Genomic DNA, 25,143 nt, shown 5'->3' on the forward strand with positions numbered 1-25,143 from the left:
AAACCAATTGAAGAGTGGGAGAAACCTTATTTATGATATTGTTGAGTTATGGAAAGAACTATCATAGCTTCTAATTGTCAATGACTCTGAATATGTGGTTGAAGGTAAAGGAATGAAGAGATATGGGAGCACTGGGAATAGGGAATTAGGACAATTGCCTGTGTAAGGATAAATATCAATATAAACTTAAAATACCCATTTCAATTTTGAAATTGTATACAATTTCTATATAATTCTATGTTTTTTGTGGAGTTATGAATAATTCTATTCAATTTCATTGTAATTCTATTTGTATCATTATAGCTGAATACATCTGAGGTGATGGGTTGGTACAGGTGTTAATCTGGCCTTGTGTTAAGCAGGGAGGAAAATTACTGGGGGTTTCTGTCACCCAGTTATTATCTGATGACTGTTGTGTAAGGTACGTGTGTAAGGATATGACATGACAGATTTGATAGGATGACATATGAGCCAGATTTTCTAAAGGTCAGGAGGACTATAAACTCCTATAAAAATGGCAGATAGAAAACATATGCAAACGGCCCACTTTCATTTCCATCAGATCCATTTTTTGACAGTAGGTGAAAGGAGGTTAGTCCTTGTTATTATTCTTGTGCACTGAGACACTAAGATACCTTGGCTGTGTCCTCACATGTGTTCAGTAGAGAACAAAACTGACAAATGTAAATAATTTTTGCAACAATAGGTTCAACACCAATAGGGTTGTTGAGTTCTTGGGGGGGTTGCAATATTAACTTAGTTAGGGCTGTCTGAGCTAATCTTGTCAACTTCTCTTCTGGCTCTACCTCAAAAGTTAGTTTTCTACTCAACTTGGCATCTGTTCACTGCTCACAGCTGGTAGCTGATGACCCAGGAGCTGGGATATCTTGTGAGAAGGTTCATTATCCTCAAAGTCAGCAAATGCCATTTGAACTTCGTGGTGAGCACAAACGGAATGCATTTTGGTTTTAACTCACAAATAAATGGAGAAGATGGAAGGTCATTCTTGCAAGTTTTTTCTTCTTCAATCCTCTGCTCTGTAATCTTGGAGAAAAAAGCAGGTTTAAGCTGTCAGTGAAAAACCCATCTACAGGCCTGAAGTAAAAACAAAGTCTGAAGATACTGAGCAATTCTAGCAGCATAGAGAGATAAATAATGTTCACATTTTAAATCCTTTAGGACCCTTCTTCCAAACTTAAGAGAATGTCTTGTTGTTGAAAAAAGTTGAAGGGGAACAGATGGCACAGAAAGGATGGTCTTGGGATTGGTTAGAGGGTGAGGGAATGCGGAAATAAAATGTGTTCTGAAACAAGTGGTTCGCACTGCTGTCTCACATTGACAATGACCCAGGTTCAAATTTACCCTCGAGTGACTGTTTGTGTGGGGTTTACATATTCTCCCCACGTCTGTGTGGTCTCTGCGGAATGCAGATGGGGTGGGGAGGGAACTATATCTTTGGTTCTGACTGGAGGTGGCTGAAATAACACAGGATAATGTGCTATATCTGGAGATTATTGGGGTAGAAGGTGAGGCCCAGAGGAGTTCTATCCTTGTTACCGTTCTCACTTTCTCCCAGCTCTGCTGAAAGCAAAACCATAAAGTCAAGGTGCTGCGAGGGCTAGGAGAGGGGAGAGATATAATCTCAAAATGGAGAAAAGAGTTCTTGGACTCTCAAGGTTGCATTTTTTGAAAATATTGCATGACTTATTAATTGGTCATTTATAAACAAAGCATAAAAATATGAATGCCCTAAATGAGGTTTTCTCACTAAATACATTCTCAACAGTCCCATTTCTAACTTGAGTCCTCTTCATTGCCAGTGTCAGATTACCATCATAAGAATGCTTCAGTCTGAAACACAACTGGACCTTACCTCAGAGCTGTGATAAAGTTAGGCCTGAACTGCCTGTAGGTAATGTCAGGCAGATCCATGAACAATGAATAATATAATTGACAGCACAGTCTCCACTCAGAGACTTGGAATGTGAAATAATTATCTGGTATAAAACTAAGGGGCATGTTTATTTCAGATATCCTATCCTGCTTTTACACCCATGCATCGATCCCTGCACCCCAACAAACCTCACCTCCTAATGATCTTTCCCCTGGTTAAAGAGCCATACCAAATAAGAAATGTGATGGAATTCATCCATTTTGTTCCTTGAAGATCATGATTTTGATCACAAACGTGCCTTCAAAGTCCTTGTCATATATCAATTCTCTGTATATGAGGAAAAAAATGCCTTCCAATTTGAAATGTTTCATTATGTTTTTGGCCTCTATTCATTTCCATTTAATGTGACGATGTTGTTTGGATTACAGAAAAAAAATCATACTTTACACAAACAATTCATTAAAAACTATTTACAGAGCCAAACAACCACCTAGTGATGAAATACCGGGCTGATTCCATATTTAGCACTGGCAATTTTCCAATTAGGTAAAGTAACATAAGTAACATAGTCTGGTCTGTGGTGTTTTACAAGGATCCAAAATAACTATATCCAGAATATGTAAATTCATCATGCTTTCACTGGAAAAGAGGAGATTGCTGGTTTTAGGATTCTGAAGAGACTGTACAATATAAAGCATGATAAGTAACTTCAGCTATTCTGACCCTGTAGACTCAGAAGGTCTGACCTGTGCTGGAACTAATCTGCAGAACAATATTTCAGTGACAAAGTGGGCAGACTATAGAACTGAATCTTTAGGGAGCTGGTGGAAGCAATTATTGAAATGCAATTTAAAATTCATTGTAAGATTACCTTTTGAGATGTTGAGTGATTAATTTGTGACCAATCTGGGACCTTTCTTTCTTGTCATTGTTTCCAGCTCTAAATGCTGGGCAAATTGGGATTGTCGTATGGCTGCTAATTTCTGTATGAAAGGCCAATTAGTCACCCAAGATTACACTTACTGCCCAAAATATTACACTCGTACTGGTGTTTTTGTTTGCATCTTCTTGTCCTTTACAGTGCTGAGCAGGTGTTAGAACGAATACCTTGTTGTTTTAAGAAGGTGTTGCTACCTTGCTTATGCCTTTATCGACCCAAGAGTTTTTTTTTCCTTTTGTTATGGACTAGGCCAAACCACTCAAAACCTTCTTAAGCAGGCAGCCCAGACTTTGCAATTTGTTTCGGTAAGTGTGCAGTGAAAATTACCTGGATTAAGTTAGCGAGGTTGATGACTAGGTTTAAAACAGACAAAAATATTTATTCACAAAATTACACAATGAAACACAAAGAACAGAATAAAGAACCCCTACAGAACTCAATCTATTCAAACTAGACTTAAGTATGCTGTTCCGAATATACACAACAGTCCTAAAAAGCAAACCACCCTTTAAAACACAGTACAGAAAAGAGCCAGATACTTACATGTTGAAGTTAGAAGGGCAGAAGAGAGAGTTTCCACACAGCTCATTGTTGAACTCCCAACCAATTCTGGGCTGAACTAAACTGCTCAGCTAGAGAGCTGACCATTTCCCTTTTATTAAACAGGTCACTTCTAAAACATGACCACTTTTGCCTGAAGTTTCATCTGTATACATGTAAACAAAAGGCCTCTCAAAATCCTTTTCATCCCTGTACCAAACCAGACTGATCGGAGCCCAGCCAGGTTTATTACCCCTCTGAAAAAAATCAAGGACGGAGTATCCTTGAGCCAAGGAACAGCTTGTCTTAAAAGTAGGACTAGCTTTGTGATACGTTTCCTCTTTAAAACAAAGCGCCATCAATACCAAAAGATAGCTTCATTTTTAACCCTTCAAAAACCTGATTAGTAGTCTAAACACGCATATACTAACTATAAACCTGCAAACATGCACAACCACATGCAAATTCAGGCCACGGTATACCCACCACCAAATGCCTCCGTATCTCATTCGAGTCTCGATAACGCATCGGCAATCACATTTTCACGACCTGCCACATGCACAATTGTCAAATTGATTGGCTGCAGCAACAAGCTCCATCAAAACAGTCTGACATATTTGTCCTTAAATTTTCCATAAATGTCAATGGGTTATGATCTGCATGTATGATTGTCTCAGATGCATTGCTGGTAATATAAACACTGAAATGTTGTGATGCCAATACCAAGCTTAAAGTCACTTTCACCACAGTTGAATATTTTTGTTGATGAATGTTCAACATCTTGGAAAAATACCTTATGGATCTTTCTATCTCTGTCATCCTCCTGCAGGAGCACTGCACCGACACCCACATCACTGGCAACGATAGCTACCTTGAAAGGCTTTGTGTAATCCAGTGTGGCTAATACTGGGGCAGTGGTTAACACAGTTTTTAGGCTGTCAAATGCTTTTTGACAGTCCACTGTCCATATAAACTTCTTGCCTTTTTTTTAACAATTCAGTGAGTGGAGCAGTTCAGCACAAACTTTCAGTTCCCAGGAACCGTAGCACTGATTTTTTTGTTGATGGTGTGGGAAATTCCCCAATTACTTTCATTTTTGCATCTCGTGGGGCCATTTGTCCATGTTCAATAACATGCCCCAGGAAGGTGATTTGGGCTTTGGCAAATTCACTTTTTGCTAGGCTTACCACCAAGCCTGCCTTCCAAAGTTGATTGAAAAAGTCTGAAAATGTTCCTTCTAGGAGTGCTGTAAATGTTCCTTCCACGAGTGACTAAACACCACCAGGTCATCAATGTACCCCACACATTTGGGTAATCCGACAATGACCTTATTAGTCACTCTCTGAAATGTGGCTGGAGCATTTTTCATACCAAATGGCATGACTTTGAACTGATATAGTCCATTTGGCATTACAAAAGCCGAAATCACCTTTGCTGTCTCTGACAGAGGTAATTGCCAGTAGTCTCTGAGCAAGTCCAACTTAGAAATGTAAGTTGCTTGTCACACTTGTTTGACACAGTCCTCCAACCATGGAATTGGATATGCATCAATCTTTGTAATGGCGTTGACTTTGCGATAGTCCACACATAATCATTGGGTACCATCTGGCTTTGGCACCATGACTATGGGTGAGCTCCAGTCACTGTAACACACTTCGATTATGCCATCTTGGAGCATGCACACTATCACCTTCTGAGCCTCTGCCAACTTTAGAGGTTATATCTATAAAAATGTTGCTTAATTGGAACAGCATCTCCTATCGCTACACCATGCACAATTAGATTAGTCCTTGCCAGTTTATCTCCGCATATTTCCCCATGTGATAGTAATAACTTTCAGGTCATTTCAATTTTCTTGTGGAAGGTAACTCAATAATCTATCCCAATCTTTGAAACCTTCCTCGCTGTACAATTTGATTTGAGGAATGTCCAATTCAGAATTCTCTGAACATTGGTCTTCCTTCTGTGCTTTAATCATTAATCATTCTGTGATTTAATCTCCCCTTGCTTTCCTTCCCTATCACAATTCTTTTGAGCATATTCACATGACACACTCTGTGAGATTTCTTCCTGTCTGGAGCCCTTAACAAATAGTTCAACTGACTCAATTTCCTCTCGATTTGATAAGGCCCACTAAACATTGCTTTTAAAGGCTCACCTGACACTGGAAGTAACACCAATACCTTATCCTCAATTGCATATTTGTGAATTTGTGTTTTCTGTTTCATTGCATGCTGTGATACTTTTAAATACTGTCTAGCCAACTCTCCAAATTCTCTAAAATTTGACATATAGTCCAAATAGGTGGTCTCTGAATTCTCACTTATCAATTTCTCCTTAATCAATTTTAACGATCCTCTTACTTCATGCCCAAAAATTATTTCAAATGGACTGAATTTGGTTGATTCATTCGGTGTACCTCTGATCACAAAAAGTACAAACAGAACTCACTTATCCCAATCATCTGGATAATCCTGACCATAAGCCCTCAACATGGTCTTTAGTGTTTGATGTCATCTCTCTAGCACTCCCTGCGATTCTGGACGGTATACAGATTTGAATTTCTTTGTTCCCAAACTATCCACAACTTCCTTGAATAGTTTGGATGTGAAGTTTGATCCTTGATCTGACTAGATCTCTATTGGCAGTCTATATCAGCAAAAAAAAAATAGTTCTTCCATAACCCTTTTAGCTGTGATGTTGCGTAATGGGATTGCCTCTGGAAATCTAGTTGACACATCCATTATTATTAATAAATACCTATTGCCACTTTTTGTTTGAGGTAGGGGACCTATGCAATTAATCAAGACTCTTGTGAAAAGTTCCTCAAATGCTGAAATAAGTATTAAAGGTTCACGTTTTATAACTGCCGTGGTTTACCAATTAGCTGATATGTATGACATGTCTGGCAAAGTTCAATCTACATCTTTGTATAGTCCAGGCCAGTAAAAATGTTTTTGCATTTTAACCTGTGTTTTCTTCACCCCTAAGACCTCCAAGTGGCAGCTCATGTGCCACTCGCTGCACCTCTTTTTTATACGCTACTGGCAAAACAACTTGATGAATCTCTGCCCATTTCTCTTCTGCTTGAATGTGTGGTGGTCTCCATTTCCTCATTAAGACACCATTTGTTAAGTAGTAACATACAGGGATGCATTCACTCTCCTCTGTAAATGCCCATTGATAGAACTGTTTTAACTCCTCATCTTTCTGCCGTAATTCAATCAGCTTAGCAGAGCTAAAGATACTGGCTCCTTCTCTGTGCCACTTATCTGATCAAAAAAAGTCTCAGACAACACTATGTCTGCTTCTTTATTTGTGCCTTTTGATCCTTCCAGCATCAGCTTGTGCCTCTGCGATCTTGTGATCACACAATCAGAAAATTCCTGGATAAACATTCTCCATGTCTTCAGTTGCCTGCGTCTCCAATGGCTTTTCAACTAGAGTAGGCAGACACCTATTGGTGAATCGGTAATATCATTTGCAAGGACAAATTGTATTCCTGGAGCTGAGAGTTTGTCCAGTACACCTACCACAGATTCTCCACTCTTTGCTGGACTCTTCATAATTGAGCACGTTTTGTCTCACCATGAATTCCCGCTACCAGCACCTTTTCTGGCAGTAGTCCCTCAGGAGTATATATCTTCTCATCCTTCAGCATTACAGACTTAGAGGATCCCATGTCCCTTAATATTTCAACATCTTTACCTACTGCCCCTGGCCTATGTGAATAAACTTTACCTTTGCATGTATATTTTTTAAGTGGATTTGGCACTTCCTCCTTAATTAACTCTGATCATCTTGTACACTCTGAGGCAGTTGTCTAACTTCTCTTGTGCTTTTTGTTACTAGTCCAACAAATCTTCCAGGCTAGTCTGGTTTTGCTACATCTGGCTTTCTCCTTGCCCGCCAACACTGTGATTTCATGTGGCCCACTTTATTGCAATGAAAACACTGGAGCTTTTTAACAGCTTTGTTCCTCTCAAGGGTTTCTTTTTTACTCTGTGGTAAATTATCTTTATGATCTTCACTGAGATCTACCTTCTCCTATCCATATGAAACCTTGCCCCAGTTTCCATCCCTCATGAACTGAAATTGATTCTGGAAGCCAAACCGAGTTTTATGGACCAGCTCATAATCATCAGCCACTTCAGCTGTTAACTTTGCTGTTTTACCTCTCTGCTCTTCCACATGAGTTTGCACTACTTCAGGCAGTGAATTTTTGAATTCCTCCAAAATAATTACCTCCCTAACAGCACCATAGGTTTGCTCGATTTTTAAAGCTCTTATCCATTTATCGAAATTACTCTGATCCTTTCAAACTCAATATAGGTTTGGGCAGGGTCCCTCTTTAGATTCCTGAAACATCATCTATAGGCTTCTGGCAGAAGCTCATGTGCACTTAAAATGTTTTTTTTTTTCACCTCTTCATACTCGTCAGATATCTCCTCTAATAGTGATGTGAATACCTCACCAGCTCTGTTGTTGTGGTTCTGTTCGCCGAGCTGGAAGTTTTTGTTGCAAACGTTTCGTCCCCTGGACGGCAACATCATCAGTGCTTGGGAGCCTCCTGCGAAGCGCTTCTTTGATGTTTCCTCCGGTGTTTATAGTGGTCTGTCCCTGCCGCTTCCAGTTGTCAGTTTCAGCTGTCCGCTGTAGTGGTTGGTATATTGGGTCCAGGTCGATGTGTTTGTTGATGGAGTTTGTGGATGAATGCCATGCCTCTAGGAATTCCCTGGCTGTTCTCTGTCTGGCTTGCCCTATGATAGTAGTGTTGTCCCAGTCGAATTCATGTTGCTTGTTGTCTGCGTGTGTGGCTACTAAGGATAGCTGGTCATGTCATTTCGTGGCTAGTTGATGTTCATGTATGCGGATTGTTAGCTGTCTTCCTGTTTGTCCTATATAGTGTTTTGTGCAGTCGTTGCATGGTATTTTGTACACTACATTAGTTTTGCTCATGTTGGGTATCGGGTCCTTCGTTCTGGTGAGTTGTTGTCTGAGCGTGGCTGTTGGTTTGTGTGCCGTTATGAGTCCTAGGGGTCGCAGTAGTCTGGCTGTCAGTTCCGAGATGCTCCTGATGTATGATAGTGTGGCTAGTCCTTTTGGTTGTGGTATGTCCTCGTTCCATGGTCTTTCTCTTAGGCATCTGTTGATGAAGTTGCGCGATTATCCGTTTTTGGCAAATACCTTGTATAGGTGTTCTTCTTCTTCTTTTTGCAGTTCTGGTGTACTGCAGTGTGTTGTGGCCCTTTTGAAGAGTGTCCTGATGCAGCTTCGTTTGTGTGTGTTGGGGTGGTTACTTTCATAGTTTAGGACTTGGTCTGTGTGTGTGGCTTTATTGTATACCCTTGTAGTGAATTCTCCGTTCGGTGTTCTCTGTACCATCACGTCTAGGAATGGGAGTTGGCTATCCTTTTCTTCTTCTCTCGTGAATCGGATTCCTGTGAGTGTGGCATTGATGATCCGGTGTGTTTTTTCTATTTCCGTGTTTTTAATGATTACAAACGTGTCATCGACATATCTGACCCAGAGTTTGGGTTGAATTTGTGGTAGGACTGTTTGTTCTAACCTTTGCATAACTGCCTCTGCTATGAGTCCCGAGATTGATGATCCCATGGGTGTTCCATTGATTTGTTCGTTTATCTGGTTGTTGAATGTGAAGTGTGTTGTGAGGCACAAGTCCAGTAGTTTTAGTATACCGTCTTTGTTGATAGGTTCAGCGTCCTGTTTTCTGTTCTGTATGTCCAGTAGGTTGGCTATTGTTTCTCTGGCTAGGGTTTTGTCAATCAAAGTGAACAGTGCCGTCACATCGAATGATATCATGGTTTCTTCTTTGTCTATGTGTATATTTCTGATGATGTCCAAGAATTCCTGTGTTGATTGTATAGAGTGTTTGGATCCGCTGACCAGGTGTTTCAGTTTCTGTTGTAGTTCTTTGGCCAGTTTGTATGATGGTGTCCCTGGCAGTGATACTATGGGTCTGAGTGGGATGTCTGGTTTGTGTACTTTAGGTAATCCATAGAATTTGGGGTTGTTGTTGCTTTCCGGTTTCATTCTTTGTCGGTCAGCTCTGGTTATCTGTCCGTTTTTTGTAGATTCCTCAGTGTGTTATTTATCCTATTGGTGAGTTGTGGTGTGGGGTCAAATTCCTTCATTTGGTAGGTGTTGATATCTTCAAGTAGTTGTTGTCCTTTTTGGATGTAATCAGATTTATCTAGGATGACCGTCATTCTGCCTTTATCTGCTGGTAGTATGATTATGTTCTTATCGTTTCTTAGTGATTTTAGTGCTTCCCTCTCCTTGGTGTTGAGGTTATGTGTTTGTCTTTTCCTTATTATCATAGGTACGACAGTTTGTCTCACTGTTTGTTGTGTCTCTTCTGTCAGTCCATTGTTCCTGAGTGTGCATTCTAGTGCTGCTAGGAAGTCTGCTGTCATGGCGTCTCTGTTGTTGTAGTTGAGTCCCTTGGCCAGTATTGTTTTTTCCGTGTCTGTGAGCTGTCTGTGGGAGAGGTTTTTAACCCAGGTGTGTGTTGTAGTGTCCTCTCTGTTGTGTGTTAGTTTGGCCATTTTTTCTTTTAGTGCCGTTTTTTTGCGGTGTGTTGTCCCGTTCTGTCCTATGGTGACAGCCTGTTCTATGGTCCGGGTCCATTCATGATTCGTGGTTTTTGAAATTAACGACTTTTGGCGTGCAATTTCATGTCTGTATCTGTGAAGTCGGTTGTGCGCGTCTGTGATCATTACCTGGATCATCCTGAATCCGTTCTGCTGGGCAGTTTCCCTGGCTTGTGGGTTGTTGACTGGCGGTCTGTATCTGACACATTGTGGAAGGATTCGATTCTTTCGGCATTCGTGTAGGAACCGGAATTGTTCGTATGTGGCGCTTAATCGGTTAGTGCAGGATTCCCATTTCCTGGCTTGTCTCAGCATCTCTCGCCCGTAAGTGTTCAAAGTTTGTGCGAAGCTTTGTAGCTCGGGTGCTTGTTGTTGTGGTTCTGTTCGCCGAGCTGGAAGTTTTTGTTGCAAACGTTTCGTCCCCTGGATGGCAACATCATCAGTGCTTGGGAGCCTCCTGCGAAGCGCTTCTTTGATGTTTCCTCCGGTGTTTATAGTGGTCTGTCCCTGCCGCTTCCGGTTGTCAGTTTCAGCTGTCCGCTGTAGTGGTTGGTATATTGGGTCCAGGTCGATGTGTTTGTTGATGGAGTTTGTGGATGAATGCCATGCCTCTAGGAATTCCCTAGCTGTTCTCTGTCTGGCTTGCCCTATGATAGTAGTGTTGTCCCAGTCGAATTCATGTTGCTTGTTGTCTGCGTGTGTGGCTACTGGTCGTGTCGTTTCGTGGCTAGTTGATGTTCATGTATGCGGATTGTTAGCTGTCTTCCTGTTTGTCCTATATAGTGTTTTGTGCAGTCGTTGCATGGTATTTTGTACACTACATTAGTTTTGCTCATGTTGGGTATCGGGTCCTTCGTTCTGGTGAGTTGTTGTCTGAGCGTGGCTGTTGGTTTGTGTGCCGTTATGAGTCCTAGGGGTCGCAGTAGTCTGGCTGTCAGTTCCGAGATGCTTCTGATGTATGGTAGTGTGGCTAGTCCTTTTGGTTGTGGTATGTCCTCGTTCCGTGGTCTTTCTCTTAGGCATCTGTTGATGAAGTTGCGCGGGTATCCGTTTTTGGCAAATACCTTGTATAGGTGTTCCTTTTCTTCTTTTTGCAGTTCTGGTGTACTGCAGTGTGTTGTGGCCCTTTTGAAGAGTGTCCTGATGCAGCTTCGTTTGTGTGTGTTGGGGTGGTTACTTTCATAGTTTAGGACTTGGTCTGTGTGTGTGGCTTTCCTGTATACCCTTGTAGTGAATTCTCCGTTCGGTGTTCTCTGTACCATCACGTCTAGGAATGGGAGTTGGCTATCCTTTTCTTCTTCTCTCGTGAATCGGATTCCTGTGAGTGTGGCGTTGATGATCCATAGAACATATAGAACATAGAAGAATACAGCGCAGTACAGGCCCTTCAGCCCTCGATGTTGCGCCGATCCAAGCCCACCTAACCTACACTAGTCCACTATCCTCCATATGCCTATCCAATGCCCGCTTAAATGCCCATAATGAGGGAGAGTCCACCACTGCTACTGGCAGGGCATTCCATGAACTCACGACTCGCTGAGTAAAGAACCTACCCCTAACATCTGTCCTATACCTACCCCCCCTTAATTTAAAGCTATGCCCCCTTGTAATAGCTGACTCCATACGAGGAAAAAGATTCTCACTGTCGACCCTATCTAAACCCCTAATCATCTTATACACCTCTATCAAGTCACCCCTAAACCTTCTTTTCTCCAATGAAAACAACCCCAAGTGCCTCAGCCTTTCCTCATACGATCTTTCTACCATACCAGGCAACATCCTGGTAAACCTCCTCTGCACCCGTTCCAGTGCCTCCACATCCTTCCTATAGTATGGCGACCAAAACTGCACACAATACTCCAGATGTGGCCGCACCAGAGTCTTATACAACTGCAACATGACCTCAGTACTCCGGAACTCAATTCCTCTACCAATAAAAGCCAGTACGCCATATGCCTTCTTCACCGCACTATTTACCTGGGTGGCAACTTTCAAAGATTTGTGTACATGGACACCAAGATCCCTCTGCTCATCCACACTACCAAGTATCCGACCGTTAGCCCAGTACCCCATCTTTTTATTACTCTTACCAAAGTGAATCACCTCACACTTAGCGACATTGAACTCCATTTGCCACCTTTCTGCCCAGTTCTGCAGCTTATCTATATCCCGCTGTAACCTGCCACATCCTTCCTCACTGTCTACAACTCCTCCGACTTTCGTATCATCCGCAAACTTGCTCACCCAACTTTCTAACCCCTCCTCCAGGTCATTTATAAAAATGACAAACAGCAATGGTCCCAAAACAGATCCTTGCGGAACACCGCTAGTGACGGCACTCCAAGATGAACCTTTGCCATCAACTACTACCCTCTGTCTTCTTCCAGCCAGCCAACTCCTAATCCAAACCTCCAACTCACCCTCAATGCCATACTTCCGTATTTTTTGCAGTAGTCTACCATGGGGAACCTTATCAAACGCCTTACTAAAATCCATATACACCACATCTACTGCTTTCCCCTCGTCCACCTCCTTAGTCACCTTCTCAAAGAATTCAATAAGGTTTGTGAGGCACGACCTGCCCTTCACAAAACCATGCTGACTATCCTTGATCACATTATTCCTATCCAGATGTTCATAAATCCTATCCCTTACAATTCTCTCTAAGATTTTGCCCACAACAGAAGTGAGACTCACCGGCCTATAGTTACTAGGGTTATCCCTACTCCCCTTCTTGAACAAGGGAACCACATTTGCTAGCCTCCAATCTTCTGGCACTACTCCTGTAGACAACGAGGACATAAAAATTAAGGCCAATGGCTCTGCAATCTCCTCCCTTGCTTCCCAGAGAATCCTAGGATAAATGCCATCAGGCCCAGGGGACTTATCTATTTTCACCCTTTCCAGAATTTCCAACACCTCTTCTCTACATACCTCAAAGCCATCCATTCTACTTAATTGTGACTCAGTACTCACATTGACAACAATATCCTGTTCCTGATTGAATACTGACGAAAAGTATTCATTCAGTGTCTCCCCGGTGTGTTTTTTCTATTTCCGTGTTTTTAATGATTACAAACGTGTCATCGACATATCTGACCCAGAGTTTGGGTTGAATTTGTGGTAGGACTGTTTGTTCTAACCTTTGCATAACTGCCTCTGCTATGAGTCCAGAGATCGGTGATCCCATGGGTGTTCCATTGATTTGTTCGTATATCTGGTTGTTGAATGTGAAGTGTGTTGTGAGGCACAAGTCCAGTAGTTTTAGTATACCGTCTTTGTTGATAGGTTCAGCGTCCTGTTTTCTGTTCTGTATGTCCAGTAGGTTGGCTATTGTTTCTCTGGCTGGGGTTTTGTCAATCAAAGTGAACAGTGCTGTCACATCGAATGATATCATGGTTTCTTCTTTGTCTATGTGTATATTTCTGATGATGTCCAAGAATTCCTGTGTTGATTGTATAGAGTGTTTGGATCCGCTGACCAGGTGTTTCAGTTTCTGTTGTAGTTCTTTGGCCAGTTTGTATGATGGTGTCCCTGGCAGTGATACTATGGGTCTGAGTGGGATGTCTGGTTTGTGTACTTTAGGTAATCCATAGAATTTGGGGTTGTTGTTGCTTTCCGGTTTCATTCTTTGTCGGTCAGCTCTGGTTATCTGTCCGTTTTTTTGTAGATTTCTTAGTGTGTTATTTATCCTATTGGTGAGTTGTGGTGTGGGGTCAAATTCCTTCATTTTAAATTCCTTCATGATAATAAGGAAAAGACAAACACATAACCAAACAGTCCTACCACAAATTCAACCCAAACTCTGGGTCAGATATGTCGATGACACGTTTGCAATCATTAAAAACACGGAAATAGAAAAAACACACCGGATCATCAACGCCACACTCACAGGAATCCGATTCACGAGAGAAGAAGAAAAGGATAGCCAACTCCCATTCCTAGACGTGATGGTACAGAGAACACCGAACGGAGAATTCACTACAAGAGTATACAGGAAAGCCACACACACAGACCAAGTCCTAAACTATGAAAGTAACCACCCCAACACACACAAACGAAGCTGCATCAGGACACTCTTCAAAAGGGCCACAACACACTGCAGTACACCAGAACTGCAAAAAGAAGAAGAGGAGCACCTATACAAGGTATTTGCCAAAAACGGATACCCGCGCAACTTCATCAACAGATGCCTAAGAGAAAGACCACGGAACGAGGACATACCACAACCAAAAGGACTAGCCACACTACCATACATCAGGAGCATCTCGGAACTGACAGCCAGACTACTGCGACCCCTAGGACTCACAACGGCACACAAACCAACAGCCACGCTCAGACAACAACTCACCAGAACGAAGGACCCGATACCCAACATGAGCAAAACTAATGTAGTGTACAAAATACCATGCAACGACTGCACAAAACACTATATAGGACAAACAGGAAGACAGCTAACAATCCGCATACATGAACATCAACTAGCCACGAAACGACACGACCAGCTATCCTTAGTAGCCACACACGCAGACAACAAGCAACGTGAATTCGACTGGGACAACACTACTATCATAGGGCAAGCCAGACAGAGAACAGCCAGGGAATTCCTAGAGGCATGGCATTCATCCACAAACTCCATCAACAAACACATCGACCTGGACCCAATATACCAACCACTACAGCGGACAGCTGAAACTGACAACCGGAAGCGGCAGGGACAGACCACTACAAACACCGGAGGAAACATCAAAGAAGCGCTTCGCAAGAGGCTCCCAAGCACTGATGATGTTGCCATCCAGGGGACGAAACGTTTGCAACAAAAACTTCCCGCTCGGCGAACAGAACCACAACAACAAGCACCCGAGCTACAAAGCTTCGCACAAACTTTGAACACTTACGGGCGAGAGACGCTGAGACAAGCCAGGAAATGGGAATCCTGCACTAACCGATTAAGCGCCACATACGAACAACTCCGGTTCCTACACGAATGCCGAAAGAATCGAATCCTTCCACAATGTGTCAGATACAGACTGCCAGTCAACAACCCACAAGCCAGGGAAACTGCCCAGCAGAACGGATTCAGGATGATCCAGGTAATGATCACAGACGCGCACAACCGACTTCACAGATACAGACATGAAATTGCACGCCAAAAGTCGTTAATTTCAAAAACCACGAATCATGAATGGACCCGGACCATAGAACAGGCTGTCACCATAGGACAGAACGGGACAACACACCGCAAAAAAACGGCACTAAAAGAAAAAATGGCCAAACTAACACACAACAGAGAGGACACTACAACACACACCTGGGTTAAAAACCTCTCCCACAGACAGCTCACAGACACGGAAAAAACAATACTGGCCAAGGGACTCAACTACAACAACAGAGACGCCATGACAGCAGACTTCCTAGCAGCACTAGAATGCACACTTAGGAACAATGGACTGACAGAAGAGACACAACAAACAGTGAGACAAACTGTCGTACCTATGATAATAAGGAAAAGACAAGCACATAACCTCAACACCAAGGAGAGGGAAGCACTGAAATCACTAAGAAACGATAAGAGCATAATCATACTACCAGCAGATAAAGGCAGAATGACGGTCATCCTAGATAAATCTGATTACATCCAAAAAGGACAACAACTATTTGAAGATATCAACACCTACCAAATGAAGGAATTTGACCCCACACCACAACTCACCAATAGGATAAATAACACACTGAGGAATCTACAAAGAAACGGACAGATAACCAGAGCTGACCGACAAAGAATGAAACCGGAAAGCAACAACAACCCCAAATTCTATGGATTACCTAAAGTACACAAACCAGACATCCCACTCAGACCCATAGTATCACTGCCAGGGACACCATCATACAAACTGGCCAAAGAACTACAACAGAAACTGAAACACCTGGTCAGCGGATCCAAACACTCTATACAATCAACACAGGAATTCTTGGACATCATCAGAAATATACACATAAACAAAGAAGAAACCATGATATCATTCGATGTGACGGCACTGTTCACTTTGATTGACAAAACCCTAGCCAGAGAAACAATAGCCAACCTACTGGACATACAGAACAGAAAACAGGACGCTGAACCTATCAACAAAGACGGTATACTAAAATTACTGGACTTGGGCCTCACAACACACTTCACATTCAACAACCAGATAAACGAACAAATCAATGGAACACCCATGGGATCATCAATCTCGGGACTCATAGCAGAGGCAGTTATGCAAAGGTTAGAACAAACAGTCCTACCACAAATTCAACCCAAACTCTGGGTCAGATATGTCGATGACACGTTTGTAATCATTAAAAACACGGAAATAGAAAAAACACACCGGATCATCAATGCCACACTCACAGGAATCCGATTCACGAGAGAAGAAGAAAAGGATAGCCAACTCCCATTCCTAGACGTGATGGTACAGAGAACACCGAACGGAGAATTCACTACAAGGGTATACAGTAAAGCCACACACACAGACCAAGTCCTAAACTATGAAAGTAACCACCCCAACACACACAAACAAAGCTGCATCAGGACACTCTTCAAAAGGGCCACAACACACTGCAGTACACCAGAACTGCAAAAAGAAGAAAAGGAACACCTATACAAGGTATTTGCCAAAAACGGATACCCGCGCAACTTCATCAACAGATGCCTAAGAGAAAGACCACGGAACGAGGACATACCACAACCAAAAGGACTAGCCACACTATCATACATCAGGAGCATCTCGGAACTGACAGCCAGACTACTGCGACCCCTAGGACTCATAACGGCACACAAACCAACAGCCACGCTCAGACAACAACTCACCAGAACGAAGGACCCGATACCCAACATGAGCAAAACTAATGTAGTGTACAAAATACCATGCAACGACTGCACAAAACACTATATAGGACAAACAGGAAGACAGCTAACAATCCGCATACATGAACATCAACTAGCCACGAAATGACACGACCTGCTATCCTTAGTAGCCACACACGCAGACAACAAGCAACATGAATTCGACTGGGACAATACTACTATCATAGGGCAAGCCAGACAGAGAACAGCTAGGGAATTCCTAGAAGCATGGCATTCATCCACAAACTCCATCAACAAACACATCGACCTGGACCCAATATACCAACCACTACAGCGGACAGCTGAAACTGACAACCGGAAGCGGCAGGGACAGACCACTATAAACACCGGAGGAAACATCAAAGAAGCGCTTCGCAGGAGGCTCCCAAGCACTGATGATGTTGCCATCCAGGGGACGAAACGTTTGCAACAAAAACTTCCAGCTCGGCGAACAGAACCACAACAACGAGCACCCGAGCTACAAATCTTCGCACAAACTTTGCTCACCAGCTCTACCTACAGGTTTAATTTGGATCAACAAAAACAAAATTGCCACTTGCCACTGTATTTGTTTAGCCACCATTTCAAATGAGATGAAAAATTCCACATCCTTCTCATCAACTTTAGGCAATGCTTGAACATACTTAACAGTTTCTCAAAAGGCGTCTGACTACCAGGGGCTTGCTCATCCTCACTGTCTCCTTCACTAAGCCTACCCTCAGCCTTTATCTCCAGCCTTTTAAGCTGACTTTCCTTTTTTAGCGTCAGTTTTTATAGTTCAAATGTTCTCTCTTTTTCTTTCGCTGGTCTCTCTTTCCCCCTCTCTTCTGCTTCTCTCTCTTTTTCCCTCTGTTATGCTTTTAATCGTAACTCAAACAGCTTCATTTCTTCTGCCCTTTCCTTATCTCTCACCTCTAACTCAAGCTGTTTCATTTGCAATTGAATTCTTGCCTGCTCCACAGATTCTGATGGTTTTTCTAGCAAGTTTAAATGCTGAGCTACTGCTGTAGCTATCTCTCCTTTCCTCACAGAAACAGGCAGATCCAATTCCAACTTCTCTGCTAATTCCCGCAACTTGGTTTTATTCACTTTTTGTAAAATTTCCAAAGTCACCGCATCCACATCCAGAAAACCTTTGGTGACTGAAAGAGCTATTACTATCCCAAGTTTTGTCTACCCAACCAAACCAACATCTGAAATAAAGACACTAGTACCTACCACTTGCTGTTTAAAATCCTGGACGAGCCCCCCTAACTGTTAGGGACTAGGCCAGATCACTCAAAACCTTCTTAAGCAGGCAGCCCTGCTTAATATACACAACTGTCCCATTAAGCAAACCCCCTTTAAAACGCAGTACAAAAAAGGACCAGATGCTTACAGGTTGAAGTTAGAAGGGCAAAAGAGAGAGTTTCCATACCAACCAATTCTGGACTGAACTAAACTGCTCAGCTAGAGAGCTGACCACTTCCATTTCATTCTACAGGTCACTTGTAAAACATGACCACTTTAGCCTGAAGTCTCATCTGTTTACATATAAACAAAAGGCCTCTCAAAATCCCTTTCATCTCTGTACCAAACCAAACTCTTTGGAGCCCGGCCCGTTTCTTTACCCCTCTGAGAAAAATCAAGGACAGAGTATCCAAGGAACAGCTTTCAGAAAAAAAAGAATAACTTTGTGACACTTTCTGTCAGCCCAATAAGATGATGTGTCACTCATTAGACCCAGAGGCTTATGGTTGGCAGAATGATGGAAGCATGTTTTATACATTCACCATGTGCTTGTCCTTAAAGTTTCTATATTTGCTGTGCAGCTGAGTGCAGTCCATCACATCTAAATTAGGCAAAGTTTTCTGAAATGCTTATTGCAGTGGGTGTTCAAGAATGTCAATGCTAGGATAGGAATAGGAGGCAGCTCAGAAATCCCTTCATAGTTCTAAACTTAATGATTGCTGACTACTTAGGTTTTCCGAGTGCAATTAGCTTTGCAGACTCTCAAGCATGCAACTGCTGGTAATGTGTTGGGTTCAGTTCTTTGGTACTTTTTGTTTCATGCAATTCCTTTGATCTTCTTCATGATATTTTATTTCTCTGAATGCCACACTCAGATTACAACAGATGTGATGAGTGTTCTCTCTGATATCTGACTTAATGGACAATTATCAGTTGTTCCCTTAACCCCTCCCATGTTCCCATCAGAAAAGCAAAGGCTGGCAATACTTAGACAGTTCAGTGATATTCGATTCTTAAATTACTCATAGACACCCACGCAGAGGCTCAGAAAATTGGAAATAGAAGCTAAGTGGGAAGCAGTTGGGAGGGGAACACCTCCTGTTTAGAATACAGGAGCCCCAAAACAAAAGAACTGGCTAGAAAAACACAAGGTAAACTTTGTTTGGGGAATGAAGTGCTGAAGGAACACTTAAAAAGAGAGGTCATGTTGGGCAATTAGGGTGAGTTTAGCAGCAGTCTCTGTATACATATTAAAGCACTCAGGAGATTGACTCAAAGCTGTGGAATATTCCCTCAACATAATTTTGGAAGATGTGTTTATTTAGATAAGAAATTGGCTACCCAGATATAATTGATTGTACAAATAATGGCTTATTTTTATTTAAGTACTGTTTCATTTCCACATTGCTACATAATTTGACATTCAATTTAGATAATTGATTATTTATTTAATAATTTCACTCAACTGATGAACAATTATTTGCTGAAATGTGAATTTATTTATTCAATTCAGCAATGAGTTTGATTATTTTTGCACTTATTTAGCCATTCAAGATTCTATACTGAGAAGGTTAGGAATTCAGTTCTTTGAACTCAGTTGCTACTTTATTCATGATTGCTAATTAAGACCAACTTCTTTTGATATTGTTCAGAAAAGGTTCTCACAGATAAGTAGGAATGGATATGTGGAAACTAAAGCTATGATCATAAGATGAGACCTTAAGTTTACATTGAATGCAAGCAAAGACATGGCTGCTAAGCTACGATACCAGTTTGAGGGTATTCAGTTTGAAGAGCCTGAGATAATGCATTTTAGACATATGGATGCAGAAATAAAATATACACAAAATGGCAAAACTTTAGGAATGGAGGAATTATGGGGTTCAGTTCCATTATAAAAAAATTAAAACAGAAGTTGATAAAGTGGCCAAATCAAGCATGTGGGATCCATCAGGTCAGAGCATAAAACACAAAATCAAAGAGGTAATAGTAAAACCATGGATGTCAGCAGATAGCATATTGGACCCAGAAATCCTACCCCAATGCCAATCTCACTCAGCCCTGATCATCATTGCTCTTTCTAGATTAAAGTAGTTGTAATATTTCTGATCCTACTAAATTTTTACTTTAGGTGGGTAAGGACAAACTGCTGAGGTATTGTTGTACATTTATAATGCTATGATGAAGCAAACAATTTTCACAGGCTTGAGTACAATAAATTATTCAGTAATCATTTGCAAAGTTTTTTTAAAATTCCTCAGATTGCATAATGCTGGAAAGCCTTCAATTATTACCCAACCTAAACTGGAAAGGAAGCTCAACCTTGAACTTAATCTTGAACTTCCTTGTAGTAAAATAATTTGGAGAGGGGAATACCAGGATGTTGACCCAGTGACATTGAGGAATGGTCACACATTGTAAGTCAGCTTTGGGGTGTGATTTAGAGGGTAATTTAGAAGTGATATGTAGTTCATTACCACAAGGGCCAGTGTTTATATGTCTCAGTATCCCACTGACCCTTGTTATGTTTCCTAGAATCACGGTAGCTCAGGTTCTCTTCCATGGAGTCATCCATGCAATACAAGTGACTTTTCTGTGAGTGTACTGCCCCTTTAAGGAAAATTGGGTGACACATAAATCTTATTTCCTTGGCTTAATGATGAAAAACAAAATGAGCAGCTCAATGGAGCTTGCAATAAATTGTCATTTGATGTATGTTTTCACATCTGTTCCAGATCCTGAGCTCTTAATAATGGCCAAGAAATATTTGGTGAAGCCCCTCTTAAACATAGCAAAGGCCTCTCCTCTTCCCCCCTCCCCCTCCTTTGCTAATTTCTGCATGACAGAACCTAGGCAATAGCTGATATTTCCGTTGTTTTATTTTCTCTCATGCTGTGTCATTACAATTTAAACAAGATGATCGATGCCGAAGGGAACCCACCCCTTCACCTCCACCACACCACCCAGCTCCCCCTGGATCTGGACTCAAACCTTGTTTCTATGCGTTGCCTATGGAGACAGGGAATCGGTTTTATTTAAACAGCTGGTATCAGTTTCCTTGAACAATCCCAAGTCAGATGATAAGCATCGCTATGCTGCGACATGGTATTCTTGTATGAGCACAAAATATGATTTTGTTGAGAGTCGGGTCATGTGTTACCTGTTTTTCTTCTTATCTGAGTCATGTCTTTAAGATAACTTTGGTGTCCTAAAGCCAGTCTAGCTTCCAATCTGTTTGTTTGAGGAGACGGAACATGCTATGGTGAAAAAGCAGCATATGTTGTTGTTGATCCCATGAACGAATTGTCGCTTTTTTTCATTGCTGCATCACCTGACATCAGCAATCGTTAGCATCTGGGAGCACTCAAACAGCACAGGACCTTCTTATTAAAAGGATTGTGTTTTCTGTGATAAAACATCAGGCAGAGCTATGCTGGAACTGTGCATCTCATGCCATGTCTTTTCTCTTAGATTTATTTTATTTACCGAATAACCATTCTGCACTGCAGTTTGCTGGAAGTGTGAGCTAATAACAATGTGACTAAGTCAATAGGATAGCTGATTTTTTAATGAACAATGGGATGAAAAGTTTATTCCCTTCACCAAAGTTGTTAAAAATTTCTCTGCTTTTCATTTATTCATGGGATGTGAGTGCTGCTGACATTTATTGCCCATCCTCGATAGCCCTTGAGAAGGTGATTGTGGGTCATCAGGTCTCATAATCGAGAACAATTCAGTGCATATTTTAACTAAGTTCCAGACATTGAGGCAAGGTTCTCACCAGGAAGCAGGGAGTTGCTGATTAAGCCTGATTATTACTTGTTAACAGTCTTAATAACTGCCTGTAAGGATTGAGAGAGAGATACCATCAGGGCAGGGTCATGAGTTAATGTGGTGAGTATGATAAGATATGGTGAGAAAACTCACTAGGCCTCGCTAAAAGAAATACTCCATCAAACTCAGCACAACTAACACTTAGCTGAAGAAAATGTAAGACTCTGCCCTTGGTCTTCTTGCTAGCGAAAGCACGTAATTACATTAGAAGAAAAGTTCACTCGACTGATTCCTGTTTTGGATTGTCTATTGAGGATGGGCCTGTATCCCATTGGTGTTTAGAAGAAAGAACAGTGATTTTATTGAAATTTATGAAATCTTCAGTGGACTTGACAAGGTAGATGCTGAGAGGATGTTTACCTTTGTGGGAGAGATTGTAATTAGGGAACATAGTTGAAAATATTTGCCCATTAAGATGGAGTAAGAAGACCTTTTTCTTCCCACAGCAGGTCATCTGTGTTTGGAAACTTTTTTCCCCAAAGAGTAATGGAGGCATAATCATTTGAATACTTTTAAGACTGACTTAGATAAATTCTTGGATGACAAGGGAGCCAAAGGCTCTAGAGAGTAGACAAGAAAGTCGCATTGAGGCCATACCTTATCAACTGGTGGACTATGCTCAGGGGATAGAACGGTCTACTCCTGCTCCTAATCCTATTCTATGTTCATTACCTGATGATTTGGGAATAGAAATGTACCCTGTACAATCGCAAGTAATTATTACCATTTCTCAGATCGTGATGGAGGGAAGGTGATTGAGTGAGTAGCTGAAGATGTTTTGGCCTAGGAAAGTATCCTGAATGATTCTGGTAACAATATTCTGGAGCTAAAATAATTAGCCTTTTAACGGCCACAATTATCTTCCTTTGTGTGAGGTGTGCTTAAGCCAGTGAAAGATTTTGCCTAAACCCTATCAATGTCAGTATGTTAGGGCTTCTTGGTCCACATTGAGGCCACACTTGGTCACATATTACTGTGATATTACACACATCTTTCTTTTGGAATTAACTCTTTTGACCATGTTTGGACCAAGTCTAATGATATCTAGAAGTGAGTGATCCTGGTAGAATCTAAACTGAGTATTAATGACCGGGTTATTCCTGTGTAAGTGCTACTTGATAGCACAGTCAGCCTTCCATAACTTTGGTAATGACTGAAAACAGACTGATCAAGAAGTAATTGACCACACTGGATTTATCCTGGTTTTGTAAATAGCAGATTCCTGAGAAGTTTTCTATGGTAGTGCATAGGTGACAGTGTTGTAATTGTATAGGAAAAGCTTGGCCAGGAACATGACTAATTCTGGAGCATGAGTCTTAAGAATTATAGCCAAAATGTTGTCAAGACCCATAACTTCTACTGAGTCCAGTCTGCTTGGCCATTTCTTTTTATCTTTGGAATGAATCAAATTGCATGTGGGCTAACTGGCATCTAAGCAACTTCGGGACCACAGGAGGATCATCCATTCAGCACTTCTGGCGTAAGAGAGGTGCAATTGCTTCAGCCAAGTGTTTTGGTTGGATGTGCAGGACTCCCCACAATCCATTCCCACCACCACCACCACCACCCCAATCAACAGTCAATGCCTCCTGCTAATTGTTTAATTGCTTGCTTTTAAGGATTGGACCTATTAGAGTTGGGTGGAGAATGGTAATATATTTCTTATGTTTTCCATAAAAAGTTACATTTCTTGGCAACAAGACTCTGAGAAACCTATTGAAATGGTCCCTAAAATGCTTCCTTCTCATTGTCAAGTAATTAGACTCAAATATATTTCCAGGTTTTGGTTGAAGCCTAATAAGAAGATAATTTTATATGAGCTTTCTGTCAATTTTCACTAAGTTGCTAATTGTTTTATATTGTCGATACTATGTGTAAAATTTGGATTCTGACAATGCAAGGCACTGGCACACTAATGAGTATTATTTTCCAAAAAATCAGCAGTGTATCATATCATTAGCTCCTGATCAGGCTTCTTTTATCTGAGATTTTACAAGACATAGTATTTTACAGCAACGGCTCTCTCCAGCTGTGATGGTTTTGATTAAAGGATTACAACAGCTCAGAGGAGATGGATAGATGAGGAAGATTAGCCTGAGAGACGAGACTGCCTGAGGTGAATCCTATTGCTGAGACTTCCCTATTCTGATGTGGTAGTAAAATACCTCAGAACCTAATTAACTATTTATAGACTTAAAAGGAATGAAGTCTTTTTAATTTTTATTCCTTAAAAAAAAGTTATTCTCTTTTATGTTTTGTTGGGCTCATGGGGGTGGAATTGATCTTTGTCAGTGAGATTGTAAATGGAATGATAGTATTTCCCAAACTGTTTTATGCCGTATCTCCTTTTCTTTTCTATTTGTATCAAATTTAGTTTATCCCGAACAAGGTCTTGCAAACAGTTCATTTTTCCCTTCTTTTGAAGGCAAGAATTTTAACAAAGAATTTACATTTTTGAGTCCTCAGAAGGTTCCAAAGCACAGTAGAGAGAATAAAATGTCCTTTGAAGTACTGAAAATGTTGAAATATCAGACGCACGGCAGCCAAATTGAGCAGAGAGCCCCTATAAACAGTAATGGAATAAATGATCAAATCATGATTTAGGGTTTAGTTGAGGGCTAAACTTAGAAAACAGCAGCAGAAAGGATTCTCTTGTTTGTAGAAATAAAGACATGTGAGCATATGAATTAGGGAGACGTGGTCTCACCAGTGCATGTATAAGAGCAAAATGATTACTGATTTGTTCAGACCTTCAACAGTACAGACACAGAATCCTCATCCATTATGTTCAGAAATTGGTGTGGAGTTTCAATAAATTAGAGAATTGGAACAGAACATGGGAGAATAGAGGTAGGGAATCAGTAAATAGGAAAAATGTTGCAAAGCATCAGTAGACTAGAGATTCGGTGAGGGGCAACATGAAGTGAAAGATTTTGAGCAGGTACCAAGATGTGGAAGAAGCGTATCAGGGGACAACCCTAAATGGGAGAATTGATGAAGGGCATCAAAAACTGGAGAATAGGTGCGTTGCCACTAAATTAGAGAACTGGTGCAGTGTACCACTACCTGGGAGAACTGGGAGGATAATAGTCAATGCTTGGTCAATAGTTGGTACAGCTCCCCAGTAAAGGAGTACTTGTGCAAGATTGGTAAATGGGAGAATTAGTTGAGGACAGTGGAGTACTAAATGGGGGAATTGTTG

At 41.4% G+C, this 25,143-nt stretch overlaps 1 protein-coding gene across 1 annotated transcript in view; it reads left to right on the plus strand.

Moving 5' to 3' along the window:
- tg (thyroglobulin) overlaps positions 1-25,143 on the plus strand; it is a 367,649-nt gene that overhangs the window by 112,406 nt on the left and 230,100 nt on the right. The window lies entirely within an intron of this gene.

The sequence above is a fragment of the Chiloscyllium plagiosum genome, unplaced genomic scaffold (genome assembly GCF_037043375.1).
Source record: "Chiloscyllium plagiosum isolate Xiang-an unplaced genomic scaffold, Cpla_swu_hap1 HiC_scaffold_4, whole genome shotgun sequence".
Lineage (NCBI taxonomy): Eukaryota > Metazoa > Chordata > Chondrichthyes > Orectolobiformes > Hemiscylliidae > Chiloscyllium > Chiloscyllium plagiosum.